The sequence below is a fragment of the Diceros bicornis genome, chromosome 39 (assembly GCF_020826845.1).
Source record: "Diceros bicornis minor isolate mBicDic1 chromosome 39, mDicBic1.mat.cur, whole genome shotgun sequence".
Classification (NCBI taxonomy): domain Eukaryota; kingdom Metazoa; phylum Chordata; class Mammalia; order Perissodactyla; family Rhinocerotidae; genus Diceros; species Diceros bicornis.
In genome coordinates, this window is record NC_080778.1 from 10367648 (window position 1) to 10385134 (window position 17487).

The window sequence follows — 17487 nt, forward strand, 5'->3', positions numbered from 1 at the left end:
GGTCTTATTAAAGCAAGATAACATAAGAAAGTAATGTTTTGAATTGTGCTCCACCCCCATCCCCACAGCTGTGCTTGGCTTTTCCTTAACAACCTTCTTCAACTCTAATTGATGCTTCCTCTTTCCTTCCCTTATGCATTTTGAAAGACAGGAAATTTTATGTCTCTAGTGCCTCTGCTCAAAGACATTTCTTGTATTTATTTCATGGATAACATTTTAAAATAAAGTTTACCGTTTCTTTAGAGCATTTCTGGTAGAACCTGATTCACATTTGTATGGGCCAATGGCTGTTTTAGAGTAACGGTGAAACCCCATTCTGGAACCTTCCATTGTTTTGTTTCTTTAGTCTTCCAGTGGAGTGATTTTCTGGTGCCATCAGATTAGCGCCCAGTCAGGGCCACTCAAGATGCTTTTCTGTACTTACAGCTCATACTATGAACTATATCACATTATTTTGTCCCATGTTACTTTGCCTCCAAGACTTATCCTGACCCCTCGATGCCCAGCCTCTTGCCCTGTCCCTTTGCCATCATACACTTGCTCTGGAGACCCAGGATTCAATGCTGCTCCTTCTTGGCTGTTTGCCTCTGATCATTCAGAACAGCCCCCTCTCTGATTTCACTCACTCAGCCTCCCTGGAGAACGAGGACACATGTGGAACATTTCACTGTGAGTCACTGCACGATCCTAGGCAAGTCACTTAAACTCTCTGGATCTCAACTTCTCTGTTCTCAAACAGAGGAATAAAATACCCAACACATAAAGTTGCTAGGGCATTAAATGACAAAATGTTTATTATAAAAGTGCCCTGTAAACTCTAAATCATATACCAATATAATTCATGACTATGCTTATTAAATTTAGTTGCCATATAGGATAAAAAGAGACAACCATCTGTTTTAGTAAGGGTTTGGCGTTGACCTGATGGGAGGCAGGAGCCCAATAACTTCTGTAGGACTCCACTCTTACATTTTGAAATAAGAGTAGAAGAGTGAGTCCATGCATTTAGGAAAAGGAAATGGGAAACAGACACACTACTTTATAAATAGTAACAAAGATGCATTGAGTTAGCCTCCCATGGTGGGTTGTTAAGTTAGAAACAAAAGTGAATGGTGTAACTCAACCGTGGTGGTGCAAAGACCCACTAAAAAGTCCACACACAGGTTCTTGCTTACTTTAGCATGCATGCACTTAGCCCATGGCACAGTAAAGGTGGGAATGGAGGGTGAGGGGATGCAGTGGGATACAAGGCAGCCCTCCCCTTTCAAAGGAAACCTGAGACGAGAAGGAGCTCAAAAACCCTTCACAATGAGCTCTAAATAGGAATTTGCAGGCCGTCTAAAAGCAATAAATACAGGCCGGCCCCATGGCTGAGTGGTTAAAGTTTCATGTGCTCTGCTGCAGTGGCCCAGGGTTCATGGGTTCGGATCCCAGGCACGGACCTACTCCACTCATCAGTCATGCTGTGGAGGTGTCCCACACACAAAATAGAAGAAGACTTGCACAGATGTTAGCTCAGGGCTAATCTTCCTCAAGCAAAAGACAGAGAGGAAGATTGCCAACTGCGAAGATTGCCAAGGGAGGTGTTAGCTCGGAGTGAATCTTCCTCACCAAAAATAAAAAAAAAGATAAATGCAATAAATGTTTGTTGAGATCCACTCAGAATGGGGGTTCTTGCAGATGTCTTGCAAATCAGACAGGGGTCTCTTGCAGAGTCTAAACACATTTATTCAGATGCAAACAGAGAAAAAAACCCAATTAGCACTGCTCAGTTTGGGTTTTCAATTAACTACTAAATACAGGATCTGGCAGTGACACAACTATCTGAGTAAATCACTCAAGTACTATCCCACATTGGGGTTAGGTTCTAATTCCTCTGCCCTCATTGTAAAATTCTCTGTATACCATCCAACTTTAACTAACAACTTAGTAGGGCTATTGTATTTATTAGGAATGCTTTAAGCTCCAAGCAAGCAAGCTCCTTGTCAGTAGGGAAGAAAGATGGAAATAAATATTGGTAGACAGAAGATTTTATCACAAGTGAATCACACAACTGTAAGGTTTTAAATTCCAGTGGAAATGTAATCACTTTTACTTGGCTATAAGTAAACTGTCCCAAAGAGCTGATCTTTCAGCCAATGACAATTGTGATGGAACTGAATATTTATGACTTAGTAGAATGTGAAACAAGAGTAATGGACATTAGATTGGTATTATGAACCAACAATAATTAGAGTGATGGGGAATTTAGGAGTCTACGAATAAAGTAACTCTATATATTCAGAGCTGTGAACAAGATATTCCAAATTAATCCAAATGAATTACTCATATACATTTCAACTTCAGTTATTTATTCATACAAGACAATGCAATGGTCAACTTTAGTGGAATATTTCTGAGGAACAGGATAGGGTGTGAATTCATAAGTGTGGAGATTTATAAATATTGGCACAAGACCGTTACTGAACCAGGTTTGTTTTGTCCGCTGCACGATTAGGCCAATCACCACAGCGACTTACAAAGAGAAAGGATTTAATTACAAGGCAGCCAAGTGAGAAGATGGGAGAATCAATCTCAGACCCACGTCCCTGAAAATGGGGCCTCAGGGATATTTATGGGGTAGGGGGCAAGGTCGTCTGAAGTGTGGGAATAGATGATTGGAGGTAAGGGGAAGTGAGGTAATTGATGATCTGTGCAAGCGTAGTCAAGCTTCATGGCTCTTCATAGGATGAATGCTCACAAAATGGCGGCATTACCATGATCTGAGGGTGGAGTTTTTAGCCTCGTGACGTCAAAAAGTTCACTTGTTGAGCATTTGCTCAGGCCCAGTTGATGGGTTGGTGGTCTCAACCTGCCTGAACTGGACAAGGGGTCCCAACTGCTGAAAAACAGCTCAAACATCCATTACCATGGTGACCCAGGCACCAGGAAGCTGTTATCTATAGGAACCTAGTGGGAGTCCGAATGCATACTGCATAAGCAGCACAGTTAACAATGGGTGGGTGAAAATCTAAAAGCTATAATTAGTAATTGCAAAAAAACACTTTATAATTTTATTTATTTTTTCCCCCAAAGCCCCAGTAGATAGCTGTATGTCATAGCTGCACATCCTTCTAGTTGCTGTATGTGGGACGCGACCTCAGCATGGCGGGAGAAGCAGTGCGACGGTGCACGCCCGGATCCGAACCTGGGCCACCGGCAGCGGAGCGTGCACACTCAACCGCTAAGCCATGGGGCTGGCCCAAAGCACTTTAGCTTCTGGCTACCTAATCATCAATGGCTAACTGTTTACCGGTTTCAAGACAGAAGGAACATTTGCATAAAAACAAATGGCTTGTAAAACTGTGCTAATGAGCAGCTGATCCAATAGGTTAGGTGCTGTAGGGAAATGCAGGCTGAAGAACCCAGGGGCTCACTCAGGTTGTAAGTCTCAGTCATGGGATAAGGTCTCCAGTTTAGACCCTGTGTGGAGACCAGGCACCCTGAAAAATTGTGTCTGCTTCTGGTTACACTGGCAAGCAGTCAAGAAAGTGAAAACCCTTAGCAAAATGCATCACCATTATTGGAAATATCTCTGAGCAATTCTTACTTTCCCTTTGTCTTACTTTCCTTGATTAATTTCTTGCTATAGTGTATGCAGCTGTTAAACCATCTCCAATCCTGTCTGATGCAGGTAGTATCAACAAACATTTATCCAACCAACCAGACTCGAAATGTATATTCCACATACGTTCAGCGACATTGCGAATATAAAGAAAAGACTTTTTCTCCCTTGTACAGGCCATTTAAAGCATTGTGAAAGCTGTTCTTTGCGTATATGAAGCATTCCTAAAAAAGGAATGAGAAATAAAAGCATATGTATGTCCAAATTCCACTTCCAGACTGACAATATGAGGGGCTTTATGGGCCCGTTCCTCTGCAAAACGAGCCTCACTGGTGAAAATGATAAACAACAAAAATCATTTAAAGTCTCTGGAAATTCTTCCAAGGGCATACAGCAAATGAAGAAAATTACTCAAGAATCTGTAAGAACAGCGAGAGCCTGCTTCTTCTATGTGTCCCCAGCGGCTTGCACAGAGCCTGGCACACACCAGAGAGGTTTGTCGGTGTGAGAATAATAACCGATTTTTGAGTGCCTATAGCTGCCAGCCACCTGTCATGCATCTAGGACTCCTCCAGAGCCAGCTTCTGCTCCTGGGGAATGTGTCTTCATGATCTTCATCTTCTTATCATTGTTATCACCATACACAAAAGGCTGGCTGCTTGGTGTAATCCTGGCACACGCTCTCCTTGAAGTATAGCAAGGTGGTTAAAAGATTGCCTGGGATGATTCTGGGCTTGGCCACGTTCTTGCTGTGTAACCTTGGGCAGGGTACTTAACCTCTCTGTGCCTCAGTTTCTTCTTCTGTAAAATAGGGTGAATGATAATACTTCCCTCCAGGTTTATTAAAAGATTTCATGAACTGCTACTTGCAAAGCACTTAGAGCAATGCTGGCAGACAGTAACACTATGTGTTTCTTAAATAAAACTAGTTAAATCTCCCTTTCACTATGTGAAAAAAAAAATTAGTTTGCTTCAAACTTCACAGGCTTTTCTGCCTAGAAAGAAAAGAAGAACGGACCTCAGATTTCCTGATATTCCCATTTAGGCCAAAGCCTTCTGCTGATGACCCTGTGTTCATCTTCACTTAGGATTTTATTCCCCCCCAACACTGGCTTGGGGGCACCCCCAAAACTTCCTTCCCCCAAGAGCTGTGCTTTTTGCTGACTCAGATTTTTTCTTTTTTTAATTGATGTTTTAATGGTTTCTAACATTGTGAAATTTTGGGTTGTACATTTTTGTTTGTCCATCACCATATATATGACTCCCTTCACCCCTTGTGCCCACCCCCCACCCCCCACCCCCACTGCCCTGGTAACCACAGTCCAGTTTTCTCTGTCCATGTGTTGGTTTATATTCCACATATGAGTGAGATCATACAGTGTTTGTCTTTCTCTTTCTGGCTTATTTCACTTAACATAATACGCTCCAGGCCCATCCATGTTGTTGCAAATGGGACGATTTTGTCTTTTTTTTATGGCTGAGTAGTATTCCATTGTATATATATACCACATTTTCTTAATCCAATCGTCTGTCGAGGGACACTTAGGTTGCTTCCACTTCTTGGCTATGGTGAATAATGCTGCAATGAACATAGGGGTGCATAAGCCTCTTTGGATTGTTGATTTCAGGTGCGTTGGATAGATTCCCAGTAGTGGGATGGCTGGATCCTAGGGCATCTCTATTTTTAATTCTTTGAGGAATCTCCATACCGTTTTCCATAGAGGCTGCACCAGTTTGCATTCCCACCAGCTGTGTATGAGGGTTCCTGTTTCTCCATATCCTCTCCAACATTTGTTGTTTTTTGTCTTGGTGATTATAGCCATTCTAACGGGCATGAGGTGATATCTTAGTGTTGTTTTGATTTGCATTTCCCTGATGATTAGTGATGTTGAGCATCTTTTCATGAGCCTATTGGCCATCTGTATATCTTCCTTGGAGAAGTGTCTGTTCATTTCCTCTGCCCATTTTTTGATCGGGTTGTTTGTTTTTTTGTTGTTCAGTTGTGTGAGTTCTTTACATATTATGGAGATCAACCCCTTGTCAGATGTATGTTTTACAAATATTCTCTCCCAGCTGGTTGGTTGTCTGTTCGTCTTGATTCTGGTTTCATTTGTCTTATAAAAGCTCTTTAATCTGATAAAGTCCCACTTGTTTATTTTTTCTTTAGTTTCCCTAGTCTGGGTAGGCATGTCATCCGAAAAGATTCCTTTAAAACCAATGTCAAATAGTGTGTTGCCTATATTTTCTTCTATGAGTTTTATAGTTTCAGGTCTCACCTTCAGGTCTTTGATCCATTTTGAGTTAATTTTTGTGAATGGCGATAGCACATGGTCCACTTTCATTCTTTTGCATGTGGCTGTCCAGTTTTCCCAACACCATTTATTGAAGAGACTTTCCTTTCTCCATTGCATGTTCTTAGCACCTTTGTCGAAAATTAGCTGTCCGTATATGTGTGGTTTTATTTCTGGGCTTTCAATTCTGTTCCATTGATCTGTGTGTCTGTTTTTGTACCAGTACCATGCAGTTTTGATTACTATTGCTTTGTAGTATGTTTTGAAGTCAGGGATTGTGATGCCTCCTGCTTTGTTCTTTTTCTTTAGGATGTCTTTAGCTATTCGGGGTCTTTTGTTGCCCCATATAAATTTTAGTATTCTTTTTTCTATTTCTGTGAAGAATGTCATTGGGATTCTGATTGGGATTGCATTGAATCTGTAGATTGCTTTAGGTAATATAGACATTTTAACTATGTTTATTCTTCCAATCCACGTGCATGGGATATCTTTCCATTTCTTTATGTCATCATGGATTTCTTTCAATAATGTCTTGTAGTTCTCATTGTATAGGTCCTTCACCTCCTTGGTAAGATTTATTCCTAGGTATTTTATTCTTTTTGATGCAATTGTAAATGGTATTATCTTTTTGAGCTCTCTTTCTGTTAGTTCATTATTAGCATATAGAAATGCAATTGATTTTTGTAGATTGATTTTGTACCTTGCAACTTTGCTGTAGTTGTTGATTGTTTCTAATAGTTTTCCAACAGATTCTTTAGGGTTTTCTATATATACAATCACGTCATCTGCAAATAGTGAGAGTTTCACTTCTTCGTTACCTATTTGGATTCCTTTTATTCCTTTTTCTTGCCTAATTGCTCTGGCCAAAACCTCCAATACTATGTTGAACAGGAGTGGTGAGAGTGGGCAGCCCTGCCTCGTTCCTGTTCTCAGAGGAATGGCTTTCAGTCTTTCCCTGTTGAGTATGATGTTGGCTGTGGGTTTGTCATATATGGCCTTTATTATGTTGAGGTACTTTCCTTCTATTCCCATTTTATTGAGAGTTTTTATCATAAATGGATGTTGTATCTTATCAAATGCCTTCTCTGCCTCTATTGAGATGATCATGTGGTTTTTATTCTTTGTTTTGTTGATGTGATGTATCACGTTGATTGATTTGCGGATGTTGAACCATCCCTGCATCTCTGGTATAAATCCCACTTGATCATGGTGTATGATCTTTTAAATGTATTGTTGTATTCAGTTTGCCAATATTGTGTTGAGGATTTTTGCATCAATGTTCATCAGCGATATTGGCCTGTAATTTTCTTTCTTTGTATTGTCTTTGTCTGGTTTTTGTATCAGGGTGATGTTGGCCTCATGGAATGATTTAGGAAGTATTCCATCTCCCTCTATTTTTTGGAATAGTTTGAGAAGGATGGGTATTAAATCTTCTTTGAATGTTTGGTAAAATTCACTGGAGAAGCCATCTGGTCCTGGACTTTTATTTTTTGGGAGGTTTTTCATTACTATTTCAATCTCTTTACTTGTTATTGGTCTATTCAGATTCTCCATTTCTTCTTGGTTCAATTTTGGGAGGTTGTATAAGTCTAAGAATTTATCCATTTCTTCTAGATTGTCCAATTTGTTGGCATATAATTTCTCATAGTATTCTCTTATAATCCTCTGTATTTCCATGGTATCCGTTGTAATTTCTCCTCTTTCATTTCTAATTTTATTTACTTGAGCCTTTTCTCTTTTTTTCTTAGTAAGCCTGGCTAAGGGTTTGTCGATTTTGTTTATCTTCTCGAAGAACCAACTCTTTGTTTCATTAATCCTTTCTACTCTTTCTTTGGTCTCAATTTCATTTATTTCTGCTCTGATTTTTATTATTTCTCTCCTTCTGCTGGCTTTGGGCTTTGTTTGTTCTTCTTTTTCTAGTTCTGTTAGGTGTAATTTAAGGTTGCCTATTAGGGCTTTTTCTTGTTTGTTAAGGTGGGCTTGTATCGCTATGAGTTTCCCTCTCAGGACCGCTTTTGCTGCATCCCATATGGTTTGATATGGCATGTTATCATTTTCGTTTGTTTCCAGATAGTTTTTGATTTCTCCTTTAATTTCATCAATGATCCATTGGTTGTTCAGTAGCATGTTGTTTAATCTCCACATTTTTGTCACTTTCCCAGTTTTTTTTCATGGTTCATTTCCAGTTTCATAGCCTTATGGTCTGAAAAGATGCTTGTTATGATTTCAATCTTCTTAAATTTATTGAGGCTTGCTTTGTTTCCCAACATATGGTCTATCCTAGAGAATGTTCCATGCGCGCTTGAGAAGAATGTGTAGTCAGCTGTTTTTGGATGGAGTGCTCTGTATATGTCTACTAGGTCCATCTCGTCCAGTTTTTCATTTAAGTCTACTATTTCTTTATTGACTTTTTGTCTGGATGATCTATCCATTGCTGTAAGTGGGGTGTTAAGATCCCCTACTCTTATTGTGTTGTTGTTGATTTCTCCTTTTAGGTTTGTTAATAGTTGCTTTATGTACATTGGTGCTCCTATGTTGGGTGCATATATATTTATAAGTGATATGTCTTCTTGATGGAGTGTCCCTTTTATCATTATATATTTCCCTTCTTTGTCTTTCTTCACCTGTTTTATCTTGAAGTCTACTTTGTCTGATATGAGTATGGCAACACCTGCTTTCTTTTGTTTGCCATTAGCTTGGAGTATTGTCTTCCATCCTTTCACTCTGAGCCTGTGCTTGTCTCTAGTGCTAAGATGTGTTTCCTGAAGGCAGCATATTGTTCGGTCTTGCTTTTTAATCCATCCTGCCAGTCTGTATCTTTTGATTGGAGAGTTCAATCCATTTACATTTAAGGTAATTATTGATATATGAGGGCTTAATGTTGCTGTTTTGTCACTTATTTTCTGGTTCTTTTGCATTTCCTTTGTTTCTTGTCCCATTTGTTTTGGACTGCCAATTCAGTTTGGTTGTTCTGTCTTATGATTCTTCTAGTTTTCTCTTTGTTTATCATATGTGGTTTTGCTTTGATTATTTGTTTAGTGGTTACCTTGAGGTTTGGGCAAAAAATCTTGTGTATGAGATAGTCCATTGTCCGATAGCCTCCTATTTCCTTATACTAAGTCAATTCAGTCACTTTCCTCTTCCCCTTCTAAATTCTTCTTGTTATACCTTATTCTATCTTGTGTTGTGGCTGTGTGTTTACAGTGATGAGGTTAAATTTATTTTTGGTGAATTTCTTCCTTTGATCTTTGAGTTTAGTATTTAAGTGGTTGCTAACCTATTCTGGTAAAGATCTACTATTTTTCTGAGTTTGTCTACCTACTTTTCTCCTTGCTCCAAGCTTTGTGTTCGCTTTCTCTTCTTTTTTTCAGGCCTGAGGGCCTTCTTGAGTATTTCTTGTAGTGGGGGTCTCGTGGCCATGAACTCCCTTAGCTTTTGTTTATCTGGGAAAGTTACTATTTCTCCATCATATTTGAAGGATATTTTTGCTGGATAGAGTATTCTTGGCTGAAAGTTTTTGTCTTTCAGTATTTTGAATATATCATTCCAGTATCTTCTAGCCTGAAAAGTTTCTGTTGAGAAATCCGCTGAGAGCCTGATGGGAGTTCCTTTGTATGTTATTTTTTGTTTTTGTCTAGCTGCCCTTAATATTGTTTCTTTGTCGTTGACCCTGGCTAGCCTTACCACTAGGTGTCGTGGTGAAGGCCTTTGTCTGTTAATATATATAGGTGTCCTGTTGGCTTCGCTTACTGGTATTTCCTGCTCCTTCCCCAGATTTGGGAAATTCTCAGCTATTATTTCCTTGAATAGGCTCTCTGTTCCTCTTTCCCTCTCCTCTCCCTCAGGAATACCTATAATTCTTATGTTACATTTTCTAATAGAGTCAGATATTTCTCGGAGTCTTTCTTCATTTCCTTTTAGTCTTAGTTCTCTCTCCTCTTCCATCTGGAGTATATCTGTATTCCTATCCTCTAAAGCACTAATTCTTTCCTCCATATGGTCAGCTCTGTTCTTTAAAGATTCCAGATTCTCCTTTATCTCCTCCATTGTGTTCTTCATCTCCATCAGCGCTGATTGGTTTTTCTTTATGATTTCAATCTCTTTTGTGAAGAAACTCCTAATCTCATTGAATTGTTTGTCTGTGTTGTCTCGTATTTCGTTGAGTGTTTTTATGATAGCTATTTTGAAATCTCTGTCATTTAGTTTATGGATTTCTGTGTCTTCGGGGTTGATTTCTGGGTGCTTGTCATTTTGTTTCTGGTCTGGTGATTTCATATATTTTTGCGTTGTGGTTCCTGTGTTGGTTTTGTTTTTCCTCATCCTGGAAGTCTCTGGTTGCAATTTCCACCTGCCGCCACTGTCTGGTGGTAAAGGGCTGTATAGTCTAAGCCCCCTGCGGTCTGCCCCGGTTTTTCTGCTGCGATCCGCAGTTTTTTTTTTTTTTTTTCCCCAATGCGATCCACGGGTCCAGTTGTTTTATCAGGTCTGCCTCAGATCGCTAGGTCTGGTTGGTTGAGCTGCTGAGTCCAGGTTGCGGGGAGGGGGCCTCTCTCTTTTGCCCCCTGAGTCCCTGACGTGGGAGGCTTCTCGTCTGCCCCTCTTTATCCGCTCTCTGGGGTGCTCAGATGTTGATGGTAGCCCTGTGGCTCCTCTGAGTCCTCTGTGCGGGAGTTTCCCACTGGCTGAGAGAGTCCGAAGAGCCATGGTTTCCCTGCCAAGGGCCGCCCCTCCCCCCTCTCTGGGAGCCGCGTGGACCGGGATCGCTGATCTGATGGGGAGGGAGCGGAGTTCTCTTTACCTCTCCCCACTTCCTCCGGGGGCCCAGCACGTTCCGCTCTCAGATGTGCGGCAGTGTGGATCCCTCTGCTCTAGGTTTTCACTGTCTGGGATTCCATTGTTGGTCTGTGACTGTTGCTTTTGTTGTATCTTGTCGGGGGAAGAATTCACGGGGAAGCTCACTCCGCCGTGATGCTGACGTCACTCTGACTCATATTTTTTTTTTTTTTTTTTTGCGAGGAGATCAGCCGTGTGCTAACATCCGCCAATCCTCCTCTTTTTTTGCCGAGAAAGATGGCCCTGGGCTAACATCCGTGCCCATCCTCCTCCACTTTATATGGGACACCGCCACAGCATGGCTTGCCAAAGCAGTGTGCCGGTGCGCGCCCGGGATCCGAACCAGCGAACCTCGGGCCGCCGCAGCGGAGCACGCGCACCCAACCGCTTGCGCCACCGGGCCGGCCCCCTGACTCAGATTTTTGATGAGTATTTTGCCAAAGCAGAAATATCCCAATGAAAACCGACAACAAGACATTTCTGCCAGCATCCTGTTGCCTGCTCTAAGAGGAGACCACAAGCAGGACACACAGTGTCCAGCTCAAGCCCTCCCATGTCCCTGCTTCCATGGAGCATCCTACAGTGTCTGCATTTCCCAGGACACATCCGTCTGCCAGGACCCTCCAGACCCACACTCTCCTCTCAGTGCTGCACCACTTTCATTTCTTCCAGACAGTGTTATTGCCTCAATTACCTTGGTGGCATGTGACAAAGCTTTTACATTTACATCCTGTATACTCTGGGGTAAGTTTGCTGTAGAAACGTGAATGGAAGGGCAGTAAAGCCCGAATAAAACCCAAAGTGCGTTCTGCTAAATGCCATGCTCCTCAGAATGCCAGATTTAGCAAGAAAAAAACACACAAAAGGATGCCCAGTTAAATCTTAATTTCAGATAATCAGAAAATAATTTTTTAGTATAAGTATATCCCATAAAATATTTGGAAGATACTTATACTAAAAAATTATTTGTTGTTTATTTGAAACTCAGCTTGTATTTTATTTGGCAATCCTACATGTTTGGGAATGGAAAAAAATCCAGGAGAAGCCTTACAAAGTTAGTTGATATTTGGTGAGTGGACAACCTCTCTCTACAAATGATTTTTTACCGATAGTGTTACCAAACCAAGTGGGCTTGATTCCTGGTGAGTTAAATAAGATTCTACACCAGTGGAAGTTGTCTCACAAAATAAAGTGTACTTGCAGCAAATAGGAGACCATGGGGAATCATTTCCAAAGTCATGGCGTCCTGGAACAAAGGGAAGCAGGAACTTTTATTTGGTTGGGAATGAGTATTCAAAAGGGAGAGGCGGGCATTCACTTGCACAGGCTCAGTTGGAGAACATGCTTCCACATAATGAGGCCTAAGCTCCTCCTGGAGAGATCTTTGCGTTAAAAATAAGGCAAAGGTCATGGGCATATAGCTCTTGTGGTGAGGCTTCCTGAGTTTCAGGGTGGCTGGTGGTTACATCTCCTTAACACACAAAAAGAAAAGAAACAACTTGGAAAAACAGTTAATTGTTTCCAAACCCACCTTTGAGTTTTTCGAGGCACCTAGTCGGTGATGATAGGACCACGTTCTGTCTCCCAGGGACAAAAGGGACCAGAGGTAGGAGTGTGGATTTGGTGGCTCAGAGGCAACAGGAGGGGGTGACAGGGCTTCTGGGCAAGGCAGTTTGCTCTTGTGCAACCCTGAGATTGGACCAAAATCCCACCTACAAGACAGCATTGAGTTCTTCTGCTTATTTAACTCCCCCGAAGAACTGTCTAATATTTCAGAGGTACTTTAATTCATCACGAATCCTCCACTTTGGCAACACTATGACCACTCTGAAAATACAGCATACACGCTCTCAGGGGGAAAACCAGAGGATGGAGATTTCTTTGACTCCAAGTCACCTGGATTGAACTAAAATAAAGTGATATTTGCGAAAGCACACTTATCTATTCACGCATATGCGTTTACATATTATCTTTTATGCTCAGTCTGGCTAAGGCCAGTGTGTGTTACTTACGTAATATCAATATCAGACTATTGTAATCTCTCTGGAGAAATGGAGACAGTATCCTGAACAATTGAGTGTGATCATATATTATGTCACATCAGATGGCCCATGAAGGCTGTAGTTAGAATCAACGTTTAGCTATATCATGCAGACAGGAAAAGACATATGGCTTATGTGCAGAGTAGGAGGAGGAGAGAAAAAGGGAAAAAAGAAGAAAAAGGAAGGAAAAGGAGATACAGAGGCAAAAAGAAACCAAGAGAAACAAGGAAAAAGATGCCTGAAACCAAATCTCCCATTAGGTTTGATGAACTTTTCTCTAACAATTAAGTTTTTAGTCTTTTTAGACTGAACTTAGAAAATCTTTGAAAAAATAAAATCAACTTAATCCAATAATCAGTTGTTTGAGAATGTAAGTAGATAAGAAGTCCTAACACCGTTGAATTCAAATGGCCAACCTGGAGTGGTTTTGGTACAGTGATTCTCTCTATAGAGCTGATATATGTTCCATGTGTAAATATACATAAGTAAATATATTGATCTATAATTAAATATAATGAATGAGGTTTTGTCCCCAAAAGGCTTTAAGGATATTCTATTTTTTGTAACATAAATTTGTGCATCCTTGAAGATGATTGTGAAAATAATAAAAAATCCTGAGGCAAGGGGTTTTCTTTTCTGTTTTTTCCTTACTCCTCAGCACACTCTGATTGTTATAACACTAGTAGAACAGTGAACCAAATCAGAGATACCCCTGCCCTTGTGGGGGTGATACGCACTCTCTCAACACTGCCCGTGCTCTAATGCAATCAGCTGTATATTTCACTGCAAGCATCAGAAATAGTTTATTCCCTTTTGGCTGTGGCTTATGTAGGACTGGCTTCATGGGAGTGTGGTCTGTGCCATCACACACGCCCCCGCTTGGAGGGGCCTTGAGCTTAGAATAATGTTCTGCTGTTCCCAGCTTGAAATTCTTAATAATTTTTCTATGAGGGTTCCCCCTATTCATTTTGCACTGGATCCTGCAAAGTATGTAGCTGGTCTCAGGTTTAGCGTTGCAATATAACAAAAATATCAAAAATCATAATTATGGTTTCATAGAGAACTTAGAACTTATCTCTTAAATTGTTTAAATCTTTTGATATTTGTAACCTCTGAATCCCTAGGAAGTCAGAAGAGGATTTTTTTAATGGGGAAAGTGAGACCTCAAGTGATTAGGTCTATGTCTAGCTAAAATCCACATTTCCTAAACTTCACACTGTATTTCTCAAGTTTAATCACTCCACCTTGTGCTTCCAAGATCTTGCCCTTTTTTCTTCCTCATCACAGCTGAGAATGTAACCAAAGAAAGTGGGACTCTGAGCTCTGTCCTTGCCACTCTTCTGTGTGTAAAATCTAAATTTTTATAACTTTTGGGTCCTAAATAGCACTTCACAGCCAAGAACTTCCCAACCATCAAATTTCATGGTGGTTCAGGGGATTGTGGGCACACTTCTACCTTATTTCTCCAGTTCGTAGAGAACAGGAAGGAGAACAGGATGCACAGGTTAGAGATGAAGCTGGCAGGAGAAATCAAGTCTTCCTAACTCTGGCCTCCACTCCAACAAGGCAGACCAACGGTGGAGTGGTCAGGAGCTGCCGATGAGCAAAGTCCCGGCTGCAGGAAGCTCCGGCTGTCTGGCCACCGCAGACCGGCAGTTTCTCAGAGTGTTAGTGCTCGAGGAGGCCGCGAATGGTTTGGTCTGGCTGCCTCTGGTTATGATTTTATTTCTCGGTGCTCCCGTACTTTGCACTTATTGCAAATTTGTCCTCTCAATAAATGATCCTTGTGGAGTAAAACAAATCACAGCTTTACTTTCCTAGGGTCAGTTAAATCCACAGCTGGGGCTGTGTTTTTCAAGGCATGGCAATCTTCCACCTCTAAGATAATTATCAGATCTCCAGAAGTTCATGGGAAATAAGGAGTTCCCTTAGCCATGGAACTTAATCCATTCTATCTTGTTATTAAGCTTTCATAACCTCAATCATGTTTTCCTGCCTATTTCTGTTGTATTTATGTATGTGTCTGGTATATACATATATATGTGTGTATATATACACAAAGCATATATATATAAATCATATATATAAATTATATATATAAATCATATATATGTATAAATTATATATATATATATATATATATATATGGTTCTGGCACAGAAGAGCTCTCAAAAATGTTTTCTGGATTCGAATTCAAATTTTGATTAATCAGAAATACATATCTACATTAACACTCTTCTTTGAAAAGTTTAAAAAGAATTTGGCCATCTTGTTCCTGGTTTGCCAATCTGACTTTGTCTTTTGTGGTTCCACTGAAGAGGTGTCATTCCCCTCCCTTGGCAATGGTTTTGCAGAGTTTTATTTTCTGAGTGGGGAAAAGATCTTGGTTCTCAAGTTAGCGATCAGGTCAGGCTCACGTGAGATGTAACACAGGTATAGGATAATTATCCATTTTCTACTCTGTAGTCCTTAATGTACATTTTTAGGTAAATCACAAGGATTCTTATAATAAAGGCTATTCCTCTAACAAAAATAGAGATGGAGTGATCTTCTTCTTTTTTTGTTTTAATACAAAACCCACAACTTTCTCATAGAGAAAAAAGTCTGGTGCACACGATCACAATAGTCATTTAAATATACAAAGGCAAAGTCTCCCCCAGCCCGAAACTCCCCCCCTTTCCCTTTTAGGAGCTCTAAACTTTGTCTTCATTCTCCAACTTTCAAAGCAGCTCATAGATTTTCAGGAAAAATGGCAAATGTTCAAACATTCTCTGGAAAAGGTGTAGCCCGGCATTTCCCATTTATCTGCTCTCCTTACCTCAGTCCATCAGGGTGACACTTGCAGCCCTGGGTTTTCTTTTCACCGCAGTTCATTCCAGCCTGAACCAGAGAAGACAGCTCTCCTGGGCTCTGGAGGGGAAATCTGTGAGGATCACAAAACAAGCAAGATGTGGTCAAGAAAGAAAGTTTGATAAACAAGACACTGCTCTGTTCTTTCTATCCCTTCCCTGAAGCTGGTTTTTTTTTTTTAAGTCCATTTTCTTCTATGTTTTGACTCCTTTGGAAAAGTCTTGCTCCTTTCCTAGGAAATGTCACCAGGGAGCAAGCTTTCAAAGCCCACTGCTGAATGTGTGCCATGCCAACATGTGGCAAGCCATCTGTTTACAAAAATGGGGTAAACGCATAGATTGCTTTTCACTGGGCCCTATACCCCCACAGCGACTTAATTAGCACTGAGACTTGCAGGCGTCTAGAGAACATACTTTTTTGAAGCCATTTCTTCTCTGGGATTCTTGACTGCTATGACATCATGCATGCTCCTTTTGTTTTATTCCAGATACATAACATTAACACAAAATGTTGGAGGTCCTGAGAGTGTTGGGCTCCAAAACCGGTATCGCTTGTCTTTTCATAGCCAGTTCCCAAAATGGCTTGAACTTCTAAGGAAGGATCTGGCACCATTTCTAGCATTTACACAATTGGAGGTCCAGTGTGTGTGGGTTGGGAGTGGGGATAGGGTAGGTCCAATTCTATTCATTGAGACTCCAATAATATTATAGATCCAATAACATATCTGGTTCTCAAGATAGTAGCTTATTTAACTATTATGATGGATCAATCGAAAGAGCTTTGGATTGCCTTAGCAAAGTTATGGAAGAGCTATTAAATACACTGATAGGGTTAGTAAATTTCAGAGATGCTTGCACAGGCATAGTGATGCCAAGTAGTAGCATCTCCATCATGTCCTACCTCCACTCACCCCAAGTGAAAATAGTGTGCTCAGTATGCAAGTAGAGCTTCAATACAAATCCCCTAGACCCTTCTTCTAACCAGATGGCCAACCTCCCATCCCCAGTATTTCTTATATTGAGACTCATGTGCTGGGAGTAAAAACAGAGTGATCCTGAGATGTCTGTGTATTAGTTATCTGTAGCTGCATAACTAATGACCCCAAATCTTAGTGGTTTAAACAACAATCATCCTTTATTATTTTTCACGGTGTCTGTGCATCAGGAATTCAGTTAGGGCACAGCAAGGATGGCTTGTCTGTGCTCCGTGACTTCTGGGGCCTCAGATGGCAGACTCAAAGGCTGGGGGTTGAAATCATCTCAAGACTTATCAGTCTCATGCCTGGTAGTTGATGCTGACTGTTAGCTAGGGGCTTAGCTGAGACTATGGGCCAGAACATCCACATGAGACCTCTCCATGTGGCCTGGGCTCCCTCACAACATGGTGACTGGCTTCTAAGTGTGACCATCTCGAGAAAGAGAGAGTCAGGCAGAGTTGTACGCCTTTTATGACCCAGCCTCCGCGAGCATGCAGCGTCACTTCCACCACATTCTATCGACCGAGGCAGTTACACAGGCCTGCCCAGGTTCAAGGAGAGGGGACATACACTCCAGCTCTCATTGCAGTTGTATTGAATCACACTGTAAGAGTGCGTGGGATGGGAAGTATATTGGTTCAGCCACCTTTGAAAAATACAATCTGCCATAGGTCCCGCCTCCACATACACTGGCTTTCCTGCAGAAGTGGTGGATTCATCATCAACATTAAATAGCAAAGATGCCTCCTGAATAAATACTAATGGAACTCTGTGAGACCTGCAGTGACTCCAGGTCTCCTGTGGGATACAACAGCGGTCAGTGAAAGCCCTAGAAGAACTTGCCAACTGGAGAGGGAGGACAGCTGATTGCTGGATAAACGTCTGGAGGGC